The sequence below is a fragment of the Schistocerca gregaria genome, chromosome 2 (assembly GCF_023897955.1).
Source record: "Schistocerca gregaria isolate iqSchGreg1 chromosome 2, iqSchGreg1.2, whole genome shotgun sequence".
Classification (NCBI taxonomy): Eukaryota; Metazoa; Arthropoda; class Insecta; order Orthoptera; family Acrididae; genus Schistocerca; species Schistocerca gregaria.
In genome coordinates, this window is record NC_064921.1 from 209,813,287 (window position 1) to 209,835,843 (window position 22,557).

Genomic DNA, 22,557 nt, shown 5'->3' on the forward strand with positions numbered 1-22,557 from the left:
AAACTTTCTTCATTTTCCGCCGTATGTCTATTCGTGTTTGTCCTTCGGCAACTAAGAAAAGAATAACAGTATGTCGGTTCTGTTTGAACGCATTTGGTAAAAATCTCGCCATTGTTCACACTTCAGCATTTACCTCACTCATGTCGGAAGGACACGAATACCACAATAATCAGTACGTTACATATCGTTGCCTACAACTGTGTTGCCATGTGCTGCACATTCGCTACAACAGCACCATTAACTAGAACCTTTTGATCGCCCCCATATACGAACAGAATATTAAATTTTGCTTCCATCCTCCCTTGGTTTTAATGACTGCCTCACAAACTCGAGGCATACGATCAATAAGCCATTGTTCTTATCGGTAGTGTATATGATCCCACACATTTTCAACCACATTCCAGAGATGGTCCTTGCCTGCTAGTTGAACTTCATCGGTATGTCTGTCCATCCCAGACCATTTCAGAATTATTCCTATCAGGGCTTTGGGGTGGCGACACCATACAATTCAGTACCTTCTGTTTTTCCTTTGATTCAATGTACTTCTTACAGAATGCTGACCAATGTTTGGGTCATTATTGTGTTGTCAACCTTTCCCCTATTAAGCGAAGTCCACATGGTACCGTACGGTATTGAACTGTGCGTTGGTAGTGCTTCTGAAACATATATTCCACAGTTTTTACAATGCGACCAATCCTATCTTCTGTAAAACACGTCCAAATCATAAAATAACCACCAAAGTGTTCAACTGTAGGTAGAATGCACCGCTCGGCCACTCTTTCTCCGTCACATCGACAAACATATGATAACCTTCTGGCAGAAAAAAAATCTCGCATTTAAATTCATCTGTGAATTATACTTTCTTCCACTCTGCACACGTTCACTTACTATGTTTCCTAGCCCAATCGTGTCTATTCTTTTTATTTACGGGCTTCAGAAGGGGTTTCATCTCAGTCAAACGCCCTTTCAAGCCGCTATCAGCCAGCCTCTTTTTTACTGTTGCAACAGGTATCTTTTTCTTGTTTATTTCTACCAATACTGTATAAATTTGTGCTGCTGTTTTGAACCTGTTGCTCTTACTAGTAATTATGATGATTTTGTCACCGCTTTCAGTTGCCTTATGAGGTCGCCGTGGTCATAGTACGTCCTTAGTGCTACCTATTGCCTTCTAGCGGTGGGGAGTATATAGCTCGCTTTCTCTACAGGAACGCTACATTGTTTCACAATTTCGGCGTAGATAAAGCTGCTTTTTCTGAGTGCTACAATTACAACACGTTTGTCTATCGATGTAACCAATCTTGGAGTCTTGGCTTCATAACATGGAATGAGAATGGAGAACCTTTCGAAAAAAATGTCATTCCCTCTATGTTGAAAAGAGCGGACAGGTAATTGCGATAGTTCTTGCACAAACAGCTAACTGCTCATGTTTCGAGGTTGTTGACAAGAATTATTTTCAGAACAATAAAAAAACTGAAGATCTCTTAGATGACGATCAATTTTTGGTAAATGCACCAGAGATGCATTTCCAATGTTGCACTTGCTAAGGGAAACAAAGCTTAGGGAAACTCTAGACATCGTCAAAGGATTTGTCGGTCTAGTAAAAGAATCCGTCATTGTAAAACGGTGCAAGATGTTCGAAATCCTCAGAAAAATAGGTGTAAGGTTTAGGGAAACACAAGTATTACATCTTGTACAAGAAGCAGGAAGGAGCAGTATGAGTGGAAGATGAAGAACAGTGAGATCAAACTACACAGGGTGTACAACGAGGCCGGCCGGTGTGGCCAAGCGGTTCTAGGCGCTTCAGTCCTGAACCGCGCGAGCGCTACGGTCGCAGTTTCGAATCCTGCCTCGAGAGTGAATGTGAGTAATGTCCTTAGGTTAGTTAGGTTTAAGTAGTTCTAAGTTCTAGGGGACTGATGACCTCAGATGTTAAATCCCTTAGTGCTCAGAGCCATTTGAACCATTTTTTTGTACGACGTGAATACAGTTTTCCTGTCCTTCTGGCCTATCTGTACATCGGAGAAGCAATGACAGAAAATAAAAGAATCAGAAGTGGGATTAAAATTCGAGAAGGCTGAAGATACAATGATGACATTGTTGTCTGCGGTGAAACGGAGGAAGAGTTGCATGGCAGACTAAATGAAAAGAACAGTCCGTAAGTAGGCTGTTTAGGTTTTTATGTTGGTAATGCCACGAAGCGCTCTGTATGAAAATCACTGACTGTGCTGTGTGCATTCTGTGGCTGGTTTGCATTGTTGGATTTTGCTACTGTAGTGTTGTGCAGTTGGCTGTTAACAGCGCGTAGCGTAGGTAAATACATTGTTTTTTCTCTACCAAATCTTTCATTTGCTAACTATACCTATGAGTAGTTACTGCCTTCAGTGTTAGAAATTTTTATTTATCTGGCAGTATTGGCGTTCGCTGTATTGCAGTAGTTCGAGTAACGAAGATTATTGTGAGGTAAGTGAGTCATGACAGGTATAGGTTATGGTTAGTCAGGACCATCTTTTGTGGGGATTATTGAAAGTCAGATTGCGTTGCGCTAAAAAAACATTGTGAGTCAGTTTAGTGATGATCAGAATAAGTAAAGAGAGTAATATCTGAGTACGTTCAGTTTTGCTCAGCTGTTTGAAAAGAAAATAACGTAAGAGGCTTTCCAGCACAGTAATTCACAAATTTTTCTAAGGGGACGTTTCAAGTCAACTGAATACAGTGAATGATTGAAAGTAAGGCGTTTGTGGTGTGGTGCTGTAGAAGGATATTGAAAAGTTGGTGGACTGATAAATAATGGAGTGAAGACGTTTTACACAATATCGGTGAAGAAAGAAATATGTGGAAAATACTGACAAGAAGATGGGACAGGATGAAGCGTCATGTGTTAAGACATTGCGAGAATAACTTCCATGATGTTATAGGGAGTTGTAGATGGTAAAACTGAAGGGGAATACGGAGATTGGAATGTATCCAGCAAATAACTGAGGGCGTTGGATTTAGAGACTACTCTGAGATGAAGCCAATGGAGTAGAGAAGAACTCATAGTCGGTCATTAAAAATAAAATAAAAAAAGAAAAAGGTAATTAGTAAATTTAGGTGATCTTTTTCCTCTTTCATTTAGTGAAAAAAATGGTAGTTTTTCTACCACAAGTTAATTTTATTACGTAATTATTGTGCCAGCAATAACCCAGATGTTGTTATTACGTGGTCAAATAACGGCAAAATAAAGTCCATGATTTTTCAGTTCAACTGCGAAAACAGCTAATGGAGCAGTTGAGTTTTAGAAATGGAATTATAGAATCAAGTTTCAGTCACAATTATTTCGTATTTCGAATGTCGAAGCTTGCGATGAACAGGGGTGATGCTGCGAGCGCAGCCATTGCGGCCCACGCTAATTACTGCGTATGACATACGGCCCCCGACCTCCTGTCAGTGATTCCCGTATTGACAGTTTTGCGATCGCAGACATGTGTCCGTCAGCGGATAACACTCTCTTTTATTTGTGGAATATAATTTTCAGGGGAAAATCTGAATGCATGTGCAGCTACTGGGGTGATCATGAGCAGCAGTGACATCATACTAAGACAGATGAATACAGTTTGATTCAGTTGGTGCACACAAGCTTTGATCATGGCAGTTACAAAAGTATTTACTATATCTTCGACATCATATTCAAAAAGTCCCTATCACTGGACCGCAAAATTAAATTTCTGTAGAATGGTTTTATTCTCTGATTATGAAATATGAAAAATATTAGGGTGTAGTTGGCCTTCTCTATTGAGAGGTTTTTTGTTTTCAGCTAACTCAGATTTCTGTATTATAATTTAACTAATATATGTTTTGGTCCTCCCTATTCGATATCTTAACTGCTGTTTTCTTTCATATATTTTTAAATTCTTTATGGGTGACACACACCTCACATATAGGCACAACGACTGGCTGATGATAGGACGGAATTATCTACATATCTATGGGATGATGAATAAAGAATTTTTTTCTGTGTATCATATGTTGCCATTCCTAGATTCAATTGTGTTCCAGATCACTCATTCAAGAATAAACTGAGGAACAAGAAGATGGGTTATTCGTCATTTTGATTTAGCAAATGTGTTGGCTATTCAAGTATCTGTATTATACATTTGCGCAAAATTCCGAAGGTTTATTGGTTTGGGGACTTAACACAGATGAGTAAATCGACTTTATTGTATGTAAAGAGCTTGAACAGGCAACGATTAAATGATGTCTGCTTATTCACGGTAAATGATAACAGCCAAATAGTTTCAGAATAAAGATTTATTGAAACCGTTGACCACGGTTTCGGGGTATCTAAATATATTATAAAGAGATGATCGATCCAAACACGGCATACTATCAGTACTTAGCCTGTGAATTAGCGTGAAGAGAGTATGGGAGCACTAGGGCAGACAATTTTACCGAGAGAGGGCACTTGTGGTCTGCGCGAGACACTCGTGCACATTAAAACACTGGGATACATACTCATGCGCATCAAAATTTTAAAGGTTGTGCTAATTTAAACTCTCTGTCTTAATAAATAAAACATATCAGAACCATTTGAAATAACCGCGTCGACCATCTTTTTATAATTATGCTGTACCGATGGAAATGATATTTTAATTTTAACTACTGACGACGTCTTTGCCACGATTGTTTTATGCATCTCCATTGCAGGTTGTGATTTTAGTTTACTTTTGCGTCTGATGAAGGTATATGTAGATACACCGAAACAGTGGTCAAGGTTTTCAAGAAATCTCTATTCTACAACTGTTTGACTGATATCGCTTACCGTGAAGATTTTCAACAGTTGATGCTTCAGCCATTTTTAAAATTTTCATATCTCCTTGTGACAGAGGGACGTTTGTGATATTGATGTATGTCACTCAGATACTTAGGAATAATGTTCTCATATTAAATTTTAAAACAGACATGTTGTGCATGTTTAGTTTCAATAGTTCAGAAGATGGTGGCTGAGTTAAAACACCGACATAATGCTGCTGAAGACAATCCATGTGAAAGACGTTTCTCATTTGCAACCATAGATGAAAACGTCGATGAACTGTACAAGATTGATTAAGAAGAACATCAGCTAAAAGTCTTAAGATAACGTCATAGACATACAAGAAAGATAAGAAAATACCTTTTTTTACTGGGGTTTACTTATAAGAAGACTTGAACGTGATGTGTGACAAATTTGTAGAATGATGACCAAAAGTAAACTTGAAAAATAATTTCTCAGGATTGCTGTAATAGTCAAATTTGTTTCTGGAAGTGGCGAATGGTTCTCAAAACTGAATATACAGTGTTTTACTTTGTCACATTCCTGCCACATACTTCCAAGTGATATTGTTGCATTATTGTGCCAATATTTTATGGGTATTTTTTGTGAGTATTGGACATATTTCCTAGGAAGGAAAGGTATCTTCTTTTCTCACTGCGAAGGCGTTCTGCGGTGTGGTCTCAGGTTCATGTTTGTCGTCAGAAAAAAATGGCTCTGAGCACTATGGGACTTAACAGCTGTGATCATCAGTCCCCTAGAACTTAGAACTACTTAAACCTAACTAACCTAAGGACATCAGAAACATCCATGCCCGAGGCAGGATTCGAACCTGCGACCGTAGCAGTCGCACGGTTCCGGACTGCGCGCCTAGAACTGCGAGACCACCGAGGCCGGCTTGTCGTCAGAAGACAGTTAGTAAATCTCATTAAGAGGCATGAGCGTCTCCAAGGGAAATTGACAGTTTTCGTGGAAATGGGGCTATGGCATGCTCTGTGCTTTGGTGCGTTGAGTCAGTGATTGCCCCTTCTGAAGGTGCCACCACTACAGTTTTCAGAGATTAATTGATCATAACATTTTTATCCTTTCCGCATGAAGGACGAATTGCCGCCCCACCTCCCAGCCAGTGTGAGAAATTCAGATGCTTTCGTTCTAATAATCTTTGTGCATCCAATCAAATGTGTCTCTTCCAGAACCATGCTTGGTGTACAGAAGCTGAGCAGTCGAGGAGACACTTATATCAAATATGTTACTTACATCATATTTGTTAATGTGAGTTTTGTACAACGAGGATGGAAATTTTCTGTTATCTTCCTTCAATTTTTTGTTAAATAAGTGATACTCTCGTCTGTCATAAGGGGAACATCATTGAGACACCCCATATATATATACAGTTTTTTGAATACGGAGAACTGAGGCATGTGAACTAAGATTCATGGATATTTCTCAACTAGCTGCCGTCTGGTGCTGACATATGGACACTTTACCGATCTGGGGGAAATGTAAGTGTTGCAATCCATGCTAGCATAGTCAATATTTAGAGAAACCTCCTCTAGTATATATAAAACGAAGCGTATGGGTCAATTAAACTCTGATAGTTTGTTTATAGACTTCGACACATTTATATACTTCGACACATATAAACAACTAGTTAGTATTCATACTAAAAGGTTAACAAAAAAATATCGTTTGGTTTACATTTTTTCTGGACTCTGCTCGTCGATCACAACTCATCGTAGGCGCCACCTACTGATTTGTATCTTAAAAGATCAAAACGGTCATTAGAAATATGTTACTGAATTTGCAGTGTTCCTAGTTTTACATAATTTTTGATAGTCATTTTAAATTGTTTTCAGGCCTTCTAAGGTTCTTTATCCCATTTTTGTCCCTGCAGTACCACTTTGGGCGCACTTATATGGGCGTGACGTGCTCATTGTACAGAGACATTGCCTCAAAGTTTTACTGGTGAGAAACTGCAGACTAAATATATAGCTTGATGATCTCAAAACCCTTTAGATCACCCTAGAATCCAAGCCATACGTTAACTACGTCAGTTAAAACTATATTTACCCATCAGACAGGATACTGTGTGCATGTTTTACGTGCGTAAGTACGATAACCATAAATCTCTGGATTTCAGTAATGGATAATGAAATCGAAAAAAGTTTCAGTGTTTCCCGTGAACATCACCACAAGATCTGATAAAACTTTCGATGATTTACCGAGAATGGAAATTACAGAACTTTCTCACAGTCGGTACGTTTGGAATCCAAAAGTCATGGTCTTTCAGATGTACCTTAATAACGGATACAGATTTTTGAACACTGGAAAATAGTGCTTCTCGATGAATGTGTAAGGAATTACGGGTTAATATTTCAGCCATTTTCTATGGATAGTTGCTTGGATAATTGTGGCTTACCGTGTAAAAACGGCTACAAACGGTTTTTGCCGTTTTCTTCATAAGTACGGCATGTTTGAATCCTGGATCTCGGCAAGGGATAATGATAAGTAATAAGGAAAAATGTTTCAGTCCTCCGAGAATATCATCTTAAGAACACATGTTAAAACTTTCTCATTAATATAAATTATAGAAGTGGCAAACCCTATAACTAGTACTTTCCATACCCAACAATCATGGGTTTTCGGGGTTTTCTGATAAACCGCTATGAAGAAATGCTGCTTTTATAAGTGACATATGGCCCACTATAGACCTCGCCTGGTCTAAAGAACAAACCGATTTGTTCAATTTTCTTGGGCTTGAGGAAGTGCGTAACATTTAAATTATGACCCTGTACTGTAGGACAGCTACAGAATCTTCGTTCTTCTGATTGACAAACTATTGGTCACTAGGCCATCCAAAGCACTTTACCCCCTTTCCTCCGTGATCAAGAGAACGAGGGATGTAATACCATGAAATATTGCATTTTCTCGAGCAGCGTTTTGGAACAAATTAGTGCCGTGCAAATGTCGCGAAGAAAGCGAGTAACATTCACTGTCGAGTACGGTTCTATTAAAGTTTTCTCTCATGGATAAGCCCGCTAAACCCGCTGGGCAGAACAGGTAATTAGGATTGCGGAGAGGGCCAAATAGGTTGGGGTCAGTTTCATCTTATAATTGTAATTTATTGTAATTTAATAACACTTTTTACTAGCCAAGCGGCACATAGCTGGACCTTTACCGAATGCAACTTTCACAGCTGAAGACCTCCATACAAGAAATCTAAACTAGTCAATAAAATAAAAATCCGATTAAGATAGCAATAAAACAAGTAGAAAACGTCACTGCAAAGTAGACAGAACAGACATATGCAAGGTGCAATACCAATGGCTGAAGGCCACAATTAAGTTTGAAAATTTTAAAATATATTGCCATAATTTTTTAAAGGCAGAATGCTGCCATGTTTAAGCTTGAAAGATACATTTAAGTATTTATTTTGCAAAATTTTAAGAAAAACGGAAAGTCGCGAATGCACTGCTGTTGCGTCTCCGATTCACTTCCAGACACACTATGGCGGAAATACTGGCTCGGAACAAACAGTGCAGAGGAAACATGCCCACTGGCTAAACGACATCCCTGCACGAGGAAAGGACCGACTCAAGTTCCACAAGATGGTAATTGAAGGGGCCCAGAAGCGCTCAGTGCCAGTATGCCGACAATATTTGAAATATCCTGTCAAAGGTAACCACGCCAACTACGCACACAACCTGACAAACACTGGCACGACGAACTGAAAGATACCCAACAGTAACTGAGCACACACGAACACAAATCGGGTGTTGATGCACCCACACACAGCCGTTTCATGAACGATCGGCGAGCCAAAACGCGTCGTCCGGTAGGGCGACCGACCGACAATCTACCAAGACTGTGGCCCGGCTCAAGTGATGCACGGTTGCAATGTTCCGACGTGCCATGTGGACGCAAACCTACCTGCTGCTCCAACCCGACTTCGCTAGTGCCGCATTGAAACTCCCCGACTGGCAGGTCCGGACTGCGCTCCAGACGCGTTCCAACTGACTGGCAGCCCGAACTCGCGACCCTAACTCGCAACACACTCCCAAATCCAACTCGCGATCCAAACTACGACCAGCTAACTTACCACAGACAACGAGTGGGAAGTAATAGCAGTCGAGCAAAGATACTATGAGAGGGGATATATGGATACGCGTTGCTAACGCCGGTCAGGCAAAGCAGCAACTCAGTGAGAGCAGTAATTTAAATTAACGTAGTGAGACGGAAGTACGTTAAAAACAGGGTGTAAAATACATGATGGCGGGAACACGAGCCACGCACGGCTCACTCATACAGGGTGTTTCAAAAATGACCGGTATATTTGAAACGGCAGTAAAAACTAATAGATAGAAATACACCGTTTGTTGCAATATGCTTGGGACAACAGTACATTTTCAGGCGGACAAACTTTCGAAATTACAGTAGTTACAATTTTCAACAACAGATGGCGCTGCAAGTGATGTGAAAGATATAGAAGACAACGCAGTCTGTACGTCGTCTTTCTGCTGTAAGCGTGTGCTGTTCACAACGTGCAAGTGTGCTGTGGACAACGTGGTTTATTCCTTAGAACAGAGGATTTTTCTGGTGTTGGAATTCCACAGTCTAGAACACAGTGTTGTTGCAACAAGACGAAGTTTTCAGCGGAGGTTTAATGTAACCATAGGACCGAAAAGCGATACAATAAAGGATCTGTTTGAAAAATTTCAATGCACTGGGAACGTGACGGATGAACGTGCTGGAAAGGTAGGGCGACCGCATGCGGCAACCACAGAGGGCAACGCGCAGGTAGTGCAGCAGGTGATCCAACAACGGCCTCCGGTTTCTGTTCGCCGTGTTGCAGCTGCGGTTCAAATGACGCCAACGTCCACGTATCGTCTCATGCGCCAGAGTTTACACCTCTATCCATACAAAATTCAAACGTGGCAACCCCGCAGCGGCGCTACCATTGCTGCACGAGAGACATTCGCTAACGATATAGTGCACAGGATTGATGACGGCGATATGCATGTGAGCAGCATTTGGTTTACTGACGAAGCTTATTTTTACCTGGACAGCTTCGTCAATAAACAGAACTGGCGCATATGGGGAACCGAAAAGCCCCATGTTGCAGTCCCATCGTCCCTGCATCCTCAGAAAGTACTGGTCTGGGCCGCCATTTCTTCCAAAGGAATCATTGGCCCATTTTTCAGATCGGAAACGATTACTGCATCACTCTATCTGGACATTCTTCGTGAATTTGTGGTGGTACAAACTGCCTTAGACGACACTGCGAACACCTCGTGGTTTATGCAAGATGTTGCCCAGCCACATCGCACGGCCGATGTCTTTAATTTCCTGAATAAATATTTCGATGATCGTGTGATTGCTTTGGGCTATCCAAAACATACAGGAGTTGGCGTCGATTGGCCTCCCTATTCGCCAGACATGAACCCCTGTGACTTCTTTATGTGGGGACACTTGAAACACCAGGTGTACCGCCAGAATCCAGAAACAATTGAACAGCTGAAGCAGTACATCTCATCTGCATGTGGAGCCATTCCGCCAGACACGTTGTCAAGGGTTTCGGGTAATTTCATTCAGAGACTACGCCATATTATTGCTACTCATGGTGGATATGTGGAAAATATCGTACTATAGAGTTTCCAGGACCGCAGCGCCATCTGTTGTTGACAATTGTAACTACTGTAATTTCGAAAGTTTGTCTGCCTAAAATGTACTGTTGTCCCAAGCATATTGCAACAAACGGTGTATTTCTATCGCTGCTCGTTTAGTTTGTATTGCCGTTTCAAATATACCGGTCATTTTTGAAACACCCTGTACCTGGCAGTCGGCATGAGAACGTTAACGCCAGGTGGATGCAAAACGGAAGTTGCGCGTTTTTCTCTTCTGTCGTAAATATTCACAAATTTGTACAGATATTTCTATTATTTCTAACAACGACGTTAAGGTGTCATTAAATTTTTGTAAGAGATAACTGATGGATGCTGCCCACTCGACGCTTATAGGGAGTCTAAAGTATGGTGCGTTCTCGGAATGCTATACAACGAGTCAAACAAATAACATCAGTAGTTTTATTTCTATAAAACAGAGAACTTTTGTGGCGGAGCGGTCTGATTTTTCGTACATGCGTGACACTGTGAAGTCATCTGTCCGTTTTGGTTGTCCATACCATGAAAAGTACAGATTCGACGCGCTAACTGTTTCGTACGAACAATCCTCCCAGTGTCCTTGGTGAAGTAACTGCAACACTTCGTTTTGCAAAGCTTTAGGGATCAACACACGTTCCTATCCACTGTCGTTCTGAACAAGAATTACACCTATCTGGCAGCGAGGCTGTGCCGACGTGCAAAGTATCGGCGCACTACGGAGTTCTTTAACCAATGCAAGGAACGATGCCAAGATGTGCGAATGTAGTTGAGAAAAATTTTCACATCTTGATCAGCTTCCGTGGCCTGTGCAATTTTCTTATAGTATAGCGGAAAATACTGAAGCAATTTAGAATCCTGAGCATCGATGTGACAACAAGATGCAGCAGAAGCGTCTGAGTCTGTATTAGGACCTATCTGAAGAAGTGAAAGTGCGTCCGCATTACCATGTTGAGTTGTCGGACGGAACACAATCTCGTACTGGTATTGAGACAACAACGAAATCCATCCTTGCAATTTTGGGTAGTTCGTACAGGAACCGGTTTCGTCGGATGAAACAAGGACTACAAAGACTTGTGATCCGTCACTAAGTACAATATTCTGCCATAAAAATAGAGGTGGAATTTGGCGGACACTATACACAATAGCCAAAGCCTCTATTTCAATTTGTGAGTAGTTACTCTGCGCTTTGGGCGACACTTCTGATGCGAAAGTAATAGGCCTGTCTTTGTCACCAATGCTATGCGAAAGCACTCCGCCGATTCCGTAAGAAGAAGCATCAAGTTGCAATATAACTGGTTTTTCAGGATCGAAGTAAGCAATCAATCACTAAGCAGTGGGACTTCGAGTTTTTGAAAAGCTACTTGCCACCCATCTGTCCAAAGGGAGGGGACATTCTTGCGACGCAAGCGATGCAGTGGAGCTGCGATCTGTGCAGCATTCGGTATGAACCGAATATAATAGTTCATTTCCCCTAAAACTGACTGCATTTCTGTGACACTGCGAGGAACTGACAAGTCGCGCACCTTGACTGTTTATGCCGACCGCGTTGGCCGAGTGGTTCTATGCGCTACAATCCGGAACCGCGCGACTTCTACGGTCTCAGGTTCGAATCCTGCCTCGGGCATGGATGTGTGTGATGTCCTTACGTTAGTAAAGTTTAATATTTCTAAGTTCTAGGGGACTGATGACCTCCGATGTTAAGTCCCATAGTGCTCAGAGGCATTTGAACCTTGACTGTTTATGATATGACCAAGATACTGCAAGTCAAGTTTTAAAAAAATCACACTTATCAAGTCTACACTATAGTCCTGCATCAGACAACACGCGAAACAGAGCACGTAAATTTGCAATATGCTCTTGAGGTGTACGTTCTGCTACGGCAATATCGTCCAAGTAGTTCAAACAGTTTGGCACTTGAGCGGTCAGCTGTTCCTAATACCGTTGGAAAATGGCGGGAGCGGAAGCACTGCCAAAAGGCAAATGCAAATGTTTAAACAAGCCCAAATGAGTATGCACTAGACAAGCTTTTGAGATTCTTTATCTAGCTCAAAGTAGCGACCAGCGCCTAACCTGTCCACGAGATCCTCTGAGCGTGTCAAGGGGTAAGTATCAGTCACAGTTTGTGGGTTGACTGTAAAGTAAACACATAGGCGAATGCGACCTGAAGGTTTGGGTAGCAAAAACAATGGACATGCCCATTGGCTAGCTGATATGAGCAAAATAAGTCCGTCGTCTAGCAATTGCTTAAGTTCAGTAACGTCTTTGTCCCGTAATGCAATGGGGACAGTTCCGTCCCGGCAAAATTTCAGCAGAACATTGTCTTTGAGCGTAATAAGTGCAACAAAATTGTTAGCTCTGCCTAAACCTTCAGAAAAGAGTTCTGGAAATTCTTTTAGCAAGATAGCTGTACTGTCTTTGGCATTGAATTCATACACTGACTCCTGAATGTTAAAACCCAAACGAATCAAAAGAATCAAGACGTAATATGTTCTCACACACGCGTGACAGTAGCATTGTAAAAGTCACCGCGTATCAGAGCGATACATAACAGGGAATGTCTTGTCCACTATAAGTCGTCAGTTGCGTGCTTGTTTTAGACAAGCGTGAGGAGCCTAACAGTTGATATGTGTGACGATTTAGCAATTTGACAGAGGCACCCGCGTCCAACTGAAATTTCACACGTTTCCCACTAATACGTAAACTGACAAAAAGTTGCTCTGACTGACGTACCACTGGCGAAACTGCACGCTTCCTAGCTGCAGACTTGGAATACACTGCATTAATGACATGGGCCTTGTAACGAGAGTTTTGTGAGTGCTCTGAATTCTAATGTTTGTTTAGCTGCTAACATACAGATTGCTAACATACAGATTGCACAATAACGTTTAACTCTGAGCTGACCGCTTAACATACATAAGAAAATCGAAAGTACGTGTACAACAACAATCTACAAACCACTCTTTGTTTCCTCACATCTTTTTTCCAATCACGTAAACAAGATATTGAGTCGGACACCGCAGAATTTGAATGCTCGCCAGGGGAGATAGATGTACATAGCCATTAGAGGGCACCGTGGGCGCGCTGCACTGTGCTCACTCGGTGAGAGCGCCACCGTCTCGTCACTTAAGTACTGCGGCCATTAGCGTTTCACGCTGCGGGTATACAGGTGGCTGAGCAGCGCACAGCCGGTGTCAATCCCTCCAAAACCCAGGCGATCATTGTAGGCAAAACCACCCCTTCCTTCCGCCTCCTTGATTTCTATCTCACCGTCTATGGCCGTCCTATCGCCCTCACCCCCACCCTCAAGTACCTTGGCGTCACCCTCGACTGTCGACTCTCCTGCACCCCACATCTCCAGACAATCCAAGCCAAGGCACGCTCCCGTCTCCATCTCCTCAAGCTCCTTTCCGGTCGTACGTGGGGTCTGGACCCCTCCACCATACTCCACACCTATAAGTCCCTCATCCGCCCTATCCTTTGTTACGCCCATCCGGCCTGGATCTCCGCCCCCGCTACCTTTTACAAATCCCTCCAAATCCTTGAACGCCATGCTCTCCGCCTCGCCTATCACATCTGTCTCCCCTCCCCCACGCGGCTCCTGTACGATCTCATTCCATTCCCCCACCTCCTCCTTTTCCTTGACAGGATACGGACCCAGTACACCTGAAGCAAACTCGATCCTCCTCACCCGCTTGTCTCGCCCATCCTCTCCCGTCCCCGCCCGCTGCTGTGCCTGTATTCCCACGTCCCACCTGGTCTCCATCTCTCTACCCTCCTTACCCTCTCCCAAGGTGGCTTCCGCCAGCTCCCGCTCCCTGATGATGTCCTCCTTCCATCCATATACAACTTTGATCCTCTTTCCCTCTTCCTGTCTCTGTTCCTTTGGGCATCCTCCCTCCCTCATCCCTTTCTCCCCACTCCTCCCCCGGGCTTCCCCTCCCCTTTCCCGCTACTCCTCCTCCCATCTCCTCAGCCATTGGCGTCTTTGTTCTCCCCTCTACACCCCCCCCCCCGCCCTTCTTCCCATCTTGGCAGGTCCCCGGACACGCACACGCTACGTGGACTTTCGCGCTTCGGAGATCTTCGCCTTCAGTGTCTCGTGTGTGCCGTCGTGTTTAGTGTTCAGTGTTCACCGTCGCACTCCATCGTTCTCCTTTGCCATCGCTGTCTTCCGTGTTTGTGCGTCGTGTCAACAGTTTCAAGTGTGGACTATCGTCGAGTGTGAACGGTTCCGTCTTTGCCTTTCTGTGTCAACTGTTTCCTTGCCCACCGTTCTGTAACCTATGTGTAATCTTTCTGTTTTTTCTCATCTTGTATCCTCTGGCTGAAGAGCAGCATAGAACGCTGCTGACAGCCGGTCAGTTGAGTGCTCGCAGTTGGTACATTTTGATCTGTCTTTGTTCTCATAGATCACTAACTTGCTTTCCAAACGATTACTCACTTTGGTCGCGCCTTGGATTTATCCGTCCATTGCTCTTGGTCATGTCACCGATGTGTCGACGGACATGCGTAGTGCCTTGTTGTCGTCTAGCTTGTTTGTCCTCGTCCTGCTCTGTTAGTCTTGTCCCCAATGCCCGCGGGGTGACGCGCCGTGACACGTATTGCGCGGCCCTTCCCGCTGGAGGTACGAGTCCTCCCTCGGGCATGGATGTGTGTGTGTTGTTCTTAGTATAAGTTAGTTTAAGTGGTAGCTAAGGATAGGGACCGATGACCTGAGCAGTTTGGTCCCTTAAGAATTCCACACATTTGAACATTTTTGGTCCCCAGTCTGTCCGTCGGATTTTGCTGGCCTGCCTTTAATTTGGGTTGCTCTTCAGCAGGCTGCTTCCGCGCCTGGCGGCTTCCTCCGTTTCTCCATTCTTTCTGGAGCTGCGAAGTGTGCTATTGCACAAGAAAGGTGAGGAAATGTGGAATAACAGCGCTCGTAGTTATTGCTGCGATGAGTTTCACCAAGGGAACTTTATAATAATAGTGTACAGATTAGCAAGTTCCGCCTTACTTTCTGCTTTCGGCAGTTCTCTTATGAATAATATTTCACAAGCAAGATCATCATCATTCACCGAAGCCATTGCGCTCTCAGTGGAGCAGTCTCTCTCTGTGTTTAGCTATTCGTGGCATTGGTCTGCTGGATTTACAATTTCGGTATGAATATTTGATACTTACTTGTTTCTTTTCTCCTCATATGTTTGTCTGCGGATTTTTATGTCATAAAAGTCGCCTATTTTTGTTTTTCGTCTCTCATGTTAAAGAAATTAACGAAACAGGACATTTATGAACTACTATCGAACTGATGTAACTAAAAACGTGCCTCTTACCACAAGGCGATAAGTTTCGATTGGTCCATGGTCAAATCTAGATGGTGCCATGACTAATACATTCGTAATTGAAGATATCCACGGAACCACATGGAAATACACGGAAGCAACATGATCAGCAGTATGCAATGAACCGTGTGTTTCGAAACATTTGTGCCTACGTAAACATTATACTCTGTCACAACACCTGCCACAAATCGCCGCCTACACCGTTTTATGAAGCTAAGAAGCCTCGACCTCGATATTCTGTGATTAGACGTGGACGTCCAATAACATATCACCTAGAGGTTTCATCAACGTTCAAACACGTTCTGTAGATGGCCAGAACAGTAGCACGCTAACAGCCGACAAGCTGAGCCGTTTCCGAGGTGCTCTTTCTCAGGCGCCGAACCACAACAATCTGCCCCTTGTCAAAGTCGCTACCGTAATTCCTCATTTGCGCCCAGTATCTGCACCAGAATGTTTCCCCCTTCGTTCTGCTCAGCTTTCATACTTGGTGCTAGGGCCATACGTATATATATCTTAATGATGACTGAGGACAGTTCACTGAACAACATTAAAGCAGTATTTACTTCATTTCCAAACTAATAATTGTAGCTGCTATGAGAAGTATGTTTTTGTATTGGTTAGCACAGTCAAGCACAAATGACACAAACTAGTCCCATTAATTATCATTTTCCCCTGTTCGGCAGGTCAGGTATTCAGTTGGACTCGTGGACACAAATCCATTAGTCTATACTGACAGGTATTGCCCACGTCGTGGTGTAGTTACCACCATGCAAAAAACATCAGGTAGTAAATGATGTATTGTGTTTGAAGGGAGCCTGTTAGATGCAGAGGAAAAACAACTGACACCCTGAATGGGTACATATTACGTTTCCCATTATCACGGTATCTGTACCTATACGTCTAACATACTGAATTTCCCTGGTCTTGTCACATGCCCACGTCGTCACCAGACAGCATTCAATCCCGACTTGGACAATGGTCATGTTTTGGTTCAGCAGTGTAATTTACCAGTTAAGTTTACGTATTTATTTGCGTTCATCAAATGGTTCAAATGGCTGTGAGCACTATGGAACTTAAAATCTGAAGTCATCACTCCCCTAGAACATAGAACTACTTAAACCTAACTAACCTAAGGACATCACACACATCCAATCCCGAGGCAGGATTCGAACCTGCGACCGTGGCGGTTACGTGGTTCCAGACTGAAGAGCCTAGAACGGCTCGGCCACACCGGCCGGCTTACATTTATCCTAAGGTTTGCCCAAGACATAATATTTTTTTCAGAATGTGCAGATGTTTAAGCATTATCACATTACGTAATACAAAATTTTGCTCTCCTTCAGATACTTTGCGTAACTTTGCTGCAATGTATCTTTTATTCCATAAATATATATTTAAGACCATGTAGATAATAAGACCAATGGCTATCTGTGAAAAAAAGGTACCCTAGAGAACTTCTAGATACCAACACCTACGGTGAATATGAAGTAACTTTGGTCAAATAATGCAAGATTGTTCCTCCTAGCTTCACTCACTGTCGTCTCATGTTGACTTGTAGGTTTGGTGTCCAATTCTTAGTAATTTGTGTGCAACATGTTTTGGATAAGATACAGCTAATAGAATTGTTTATGTTTGATTTCAAAAACTTATTTAGTGTTTCTTTAGTATTTCAAAGTGTAATGTATTAATATTATATCATGGGCCTAAATCGGTGGCTGCCAGTTAGAATGTCTGTAGTTCGAATCCAGACAGTCTCAGTACTGCTTTTTCGTAAATTTTAATTTTTGTAAGGAATTTAAGAGGATCTAAATTAATGGCATTTAATGCAATAGCTCATTAAAGAAGTCTTTTTAGTCGTAAACAATGGAACCTTGGACAAAAGAATAGATGGAGTTAGCCCTTACTGCTGTGTTGGCGTGTCGGGGATGGAAGCACCAAGAACTATTCATCTTCCCAGACGGACACTTCCCAGGCACATTACTTCTGGAATGTCTGAAAGGAAACTAGGACGAGGCCAGAGCAAGAGGAGGAAGTATGTGGTAGACTTTTTCGACTGGCAGTTGTAGCACCGCCTATCACCGCAATATTTTCAAACGTAGCGTATACACTTTCTGAGCAGAAAACAAAACTCCAGAGAAAATACAAAGAAATGAAGACGAAGTTGGATACAAGTTTGTGAAACGCCTCACAGACGTGCACAATGCAGATCGCAAAACCCAAATCAGGGAAGGACTTCGAAATTTGATAAGTTTATTGTGGTTAAATAATTTATCGAACAGCTGACAATTCTCATCTTATATACAATATCGATGAAAAAGGTTGTAGGAAAAAGTTTGTTGGCCTACGCTACACTACTATGTGTTCGCACGAACAGGAGCTGAACAACTTAAGTTGGTAGCTCTAGAACAACCCGAAAATGCAACAGCTGTTACATGTAGAAGCGCGATAGTGTATTATATTCCTGCCATGATTTTGTTCAAGGGCAAATGCTGAGATCAGACTGGGAAGAGATCCTCCTCCTGGCAGCATAGGTGTGATGATGCCCAATTTTTTACACAGCTGGTCGACAATTTCACCCAGTACAAGACGAATTTAACTAAAACATTACTTATTTTTAGTGTGGCGTCTTCACACCTTTATACTAATCTTGTTTCTGCAGAGGAAATACAAAATATTACTCTGTTTTGTGTCTCGAGTAATACCACTCACGAATAGCAACAGCTAGTTAAATTAGTCTTTAAATCCTTTGAAACATGTTGGGAGAATGAGGTGCAGAAGTTCTGGTATCGTATCCAGTGCGTAAAATAAACAGAGCTGCATTTGAGAAAATACTTTGTTGGATATATCTGTGTATCTACTTTGTCCGATATGTCGCCGCAGAGTTCTGAAGATAATTCTTCGCCATCAAGACCGGTTACACATACACATCAATTGCTGAATTCAAGCGTATATGCTCCACATCATTCAAATTCTTCTGTTTCAAATATTTTTCAGCGTTCTGTAAGTCGAACCCAGTAGGAGACCTGAGAGGCCTAGTATCTGTGAAGACACTATTCACTCACAAGGCTCTGGCGGCAAACAAGTCTACAAAGAATTCGGTAGTGAGTAAAAAACAGGGCATCTTCAAAAATCTCTCTCAATGAAGTTCAAGTGGCGATCTACAAAACTCATCTGTTAGTTGGTAGTGTTTCGTTTGTGGAGAGAACTGTGTAGCTGATATGAGGATTTGTATTCATTGCAACAAAAAAATGGTTCAAATGGCTCTGAGCACTATGGGATTTAACTACTGTGGTCAGCAGTCCCCTAGAACTACTTAAACCTAACTAACCTAAGGATATCACACACATCCATTCCCGAGGCAGGATTCGTACCTGCGAGCGTAGCAGTCGCGCGGTTCCGGACTGCGCGCCTAGAACCGCTAGCCCACCGCGGCCGGCTCATTGCAACACTTTTGTTCATTACATTAATAAAAATGAGTCAGAAGTGTCTTTTTTCCCAGTTTAAAAATTAATTAATCATCAAACCGCAATCTGATATTACAACATAAGCGTGCTATTCAGTATGTTATACGTTTTACATCAATACATCGGGTGGTTGACATAGAGTATTAAAACAATTAAACAACGTCCTCAGGAGCTCAGTTCGTCAGCGCACATGACGATGGCGACATGTCTGATCGCCGAAATATTGTGCCCGCTGGAAACTATGGACCGGCAGTACATCCGTGGACTGTTCGAATATCCAAATCGTTGATAGTAATCAATTGTGTGAGTAAAATTATATGGCCTTATTGGAAGCACTTTGTCCTTTTACGGCCATTGCGTGTAATTATAATTATGTCACATCAAAACTTCATTGTACTTCCGACATAGATCAATTAGGTGTTGAATGAACTGACAATGTATTACACACAGAAATTAAAATCCACGTTGCAGTATAAAAAATGTATGTGCCCTCAAGGTAGTTGCAAACCTTTGCATGACCTTATTGGGGCATCCTACTCCGCTGCAGAGTGAAAATCTCATTCTGCAAACATCCCCCAGGCTGTGGCTAACCCATGTCTCCGCAGTATCCTTTCATTCAGGAGTGCTAGTTCAGCAAGGTTCACAGAAGAGCTTCTGCAAAGTATGGAAGGTAGGAGACGAGGTACTGCCAGAACTAAAGCTGTGAGTACCGGCGGTGAGTCGTGTTTCGGTAGCTCAGTTGGTAGAGCACTTGCCCGCGAAAGGCAAAAGTCCCGAGTTCGTGTCTCGGTCGGGCACACAGTTTTAATCTGCCGGGAAGTTTCATATCAGCGCACTCTGCGCTGCATAGTGAAAATCTCATTCTGGAGTGTACGATGGCTACACAGATTGTCGCCTATGTTACAAATTAGATCAGGAATAATAGAGGGACTATAACACTTCCTTGGGGAACGGCGGATATTAAATCTGTTTTACTCGATAACTTTCCGTCTATTACTACGAACTGTGATCTTTCTGAAAGGAAATCATGAATCCAGTCGCACAATTGAGGCGATATTCCATAGGCAAGCAATTTGGTTATAAGACGCTTGTGAGGAACGGCGTCGAATGCCTTCTGGAAATCTAAAAATATGGAATCAATTTGACATCCACTGTCGATAGCACTCATTACTTCATCAGTATAAAGAGCTAGTTGTGTTTCACAAGAACGATATTTTCTGAAGCTGTGCTGACTAAGTGTCAATAAATCGTTTTCTTCGTGGTAATTCATAATGCTCGAACACAGTTTATGTTCCAAAATCCTACTGCAAATCGACGTTAAAGATATGGACCTGTAATACAGCGGATTACTCCTGCTGCCCTTTTTCGTTATTGGTGTCACTTGAGCAATTTTTCAATGTTTAGGTGCGGATCTTTCTGTGAGTGTGCGGTTGTATATAATTGGTAAATATGGAGCCTTTATATTGTCAGTATGTGGGCGTTATGTTGACGAGTTGTGCAACGGATTGATCTGGCTAGTACCCTTTGGCTCCTGCAAGAAGCAATTTCCACCCCACACTACTACAGAAGTCAGGCAGAAGCTTCTAACGTACCAAAGAGAAATCCCTGAAAAACTTTCAGCAAGAAATATCTTATGGAGTCGTCCGCTGTAAGTAAAAGACACAAAAATATTCTATTCTCTTATGTAACTAGTGGGGTACCTGGGTACTGGAGTATTGCTAATTAGTGCAAGAAAGACATTAAACGAACGGAAAATATTACTTATTGCCAAATCTGAAGAAATCAAATCATACTTTTATTTATAAACTGATACACAAATTTCTGGGTTCATTTTGGAGTAGGAGGTTACCTCTTATGGATAGGAATCCTGTTAATGAAATTTATATACAAACTGTGGGAAAAGCTCTTTTAGCCCTTTAGTTTAAGAATGTTATTTACACGGCAGAATGGCTGAGAGCCACGCCTACTCAACTTGAATAATTATCTGATTGAATTTTTCTAAATATGGTCGAGGCTGTCGCGTGAGAAATGTAATGGAGTGACGTGAATGAAGTATGTTATTTCTAATGGAGAAAGATGGGGCTCGCCTTCGCTGTAGTGCACAATACCGTGAGCTGCGACGACTGCTGCCTGTGTCGTCCGCCACTGAAAAATAACTAAACTATCTCTTTGTATCTGGATTGACCTTCGCCAATCGAACTCTCACTACGCCTTAAAGAAGTCGAAGAGTGCTATCTGCCGCTAGTCTATTGGAATGGTACAGCGCTCGGATAACCAGTCCACCGCAATGGCACTCAATGTTCGCTCGCAGGGCTAACTATTACTCTGTCTGTGTTCACACCACATAATAAGTGTCGCGGCCAACACAGTGAACAAACGCTTAATCCCGAGCGACTCAATATAGAGTATCACTCCGATTCGCTAGCAACAGAGATGCTTTCTCAGTGCAGTACTGAGTAGAGACTTAGTTCCTCGCTCTCTGCATACATGCACGAGTACACTCGCTCCCCCTACGTGTTCCCATTTCACAGGTACGATGCCTCTCCACGCAAAAAGCGAAAGGGTATATCATCTGCTGTCTTTCCCTCATTCATCTGACTCGTTGCATAAGAAATCGTCCGCCAATCAGCGTTACTCTTACAAATGGGAGAATGGCGCTCTGTTTAAGCCGATCAATCCGAAAATATATAGCATCTGCATTAGGCGTTACTGTCCACCTGTGAGAACTCTGAAACTGCGCACTAGGTCCGTTAAAAATGTGTATGCTGGGGCTCTCCCAAACAATACAAAGCGTTTTGCTTTTAAGGTGAACACGCTGGTCATTATCCCTTTTCTCTGGCAAAAAACTGTTTTTGTCCCTGGATGGTCGGCCGGCGGCGCAGGCGCTTGCTAACTCAACCTATGCAAAATATCGGAAGCATTTAAACTTAAGGCTGGGGAGCTTAGAATGCAGTTTCATACAGTGTTCCCTGTCTGAGAAAATACTGTCTTGAAATGGCGCATTGAAGCTTCACCATAGCCTGCTCTTGATTTTTTGTGTGATTTGGTTCATTGTGTCCAAACCTTTTAGCTGCGCTATCTAATGGAAGATCCATTTTATATTAACTTCGTAGCCTTCTCTAGCGTTTCCAAAGACAATGGCGTGGAGGACTTTTTCTGTCGTGGTTTCTGTAACATGAAATTAAACTAGTCTTATTCATATTGAATCAGTCGATGTGAAATAGGAAACTATAAATTAAATTCCATTAAATATCTTAAATATACCTACGTGTTCATTGTTGTAACCAAAGGAAGAAAAGACGAACATTTTAGGAGGAAGATAC